Here is a 1,763-nt window from a genome sequence, read left to right on the forward strand (position 1 = left end):
AAAAACCCATTCTTGAACCTTGTGAGAAAGATGATAAGCTAATCTATGAGGGTAAGGAAGGGGTTAAATCTAAAAATTACAAAGAAAAAACTGATTCCCCACTAGCACTTCCATTTCCTCATGCCATGACCAAATAAAAGAAAGTCAATCACAACTTTGAAATATTTGAAACTTTCAAACACACAAGGATCAATAGACCTTTGTTGGATGCTATTAAACAGATTCTTTTTCATGCTAAATTTTTGAAAGATCTATGCACTGTGAAGAGGAAATTGAATGTGAAAAAGAAAGCCTTTTTAGTCAAACAAGTGAGTGTCATTCTTCATAACAATAATGCTTTGAAATATAAAGACCCTAGTTATCCTACAATTTCTTGTTTTATTGGAGAACATAAAATTAAAGAGCTTTACTATTAGTATAAGTTGATAATTTTATTTATCCTATGGATTTTATTGTCTTAGCCACACAACCTATTAAAACATGTAATTTATTTCCTGTTATTTTAGGATGTCCATTTCTTGCAACTTCTAATGCATTGATTAATTATAGGAATGGACTAACGAAGCTATCATTTGAAAACATGACATTGGAGATGAATATTTTCAATATTTTCAAGCAACCTAGAGATTATAATAATTTACAGGAAGTGGACTTTACTAAATTAATTCACGATCAATTTGAAACCACTTCCAGTGAAATTAAGATTGATGAATCTGATGATTTGCAAATGGTTTATTTTCTAGAAGAATCAAATGCAAGTAATTAGAGACCACATATTAAGGAATTGCCACCATGATCAATTAAGTCTATACCTTCAAGTGTTTAACCATCCAAACTTGATTTGAAGCCGTTATCATTCAATCTCAAATACTTATTTTTGGGAGAAAATGAAACTTTTCTGGTAATAATCTTTTCCAAACTTAATGCATATCAAGAAGGTAAGTTATTACAAACTCTGAAAATGAACAAAAATGCATTAGGATGGACCATAGCTGACATAAAAGAAATTAGTCTTTTGATTTGTACATACAAAATTTATTTGGAGGAAAATGCTAAACCCTCTAGGGAAATGCAATGAAGGCTCAATCCTAATATGAAAGAAGTAGTGAAAAATAAACTCATTCAGCTTCTAGATAATGGAATCATTTATCCTATTTCTGACGCAAATAGGTAAGTCTACCCAAGTTGTACCAAAGAATTCTGGAGTCACTGTGATAAAAAATAAGAACAATGAGTTAAATCCCACTAGGATTATTACTTATTGGCGTATATGCATTGACTATAGGAAACTTAATTCAATAACTAGAAAAGATCATTTTCCTTTATCTTTCATGGATCAAATCCTAGAAATAATTGTGATTAATACTTAAAAATGTATTTTTATTAAGATTTTGTATCATTATTTTGCACTTGAAGTATCAATAACTCCTTAACTAAAGCATATTTTATACTAACATATCTAATACTATAATATACTTTTAATTTATGGTAAATGTTTATTTTAAATGCAGGCCTATCACATAAATGAAAGGATTGATTGATAAGTTTAAAAGCTGAAATTGAAAGGACAAAGAGTTTATACTATACTTGTTTGATATACCATTAGTGGATCCTCTAACCTTGATATTTATTGTTATCATTGTTTAATTCTTAAATTAATCTTCTATCTCAAAGTTGTCATTAACGTCTTCTTCTTCTTCTTCTTCTACTACTACTACTAGTATTATTATTATTATTATTATTATTATTATTATTATTATTAT

Source organism: Populus euphratica, unplaced genomic scaffold (genome assembly GCF_000495115.2).
Source record: "Populus euphratica unplaced genomic scaffold, PopEup_1.0 scaffold200.1, whole genome shotgun sequence".
Taxonomy (NCBI): domain Eukaryota; kingdom Viridiplantae; phylum Streptophyta; class Magnoliopsida; order Malpighiales; family Salicaceae; genus Populus; species Populus euphratica.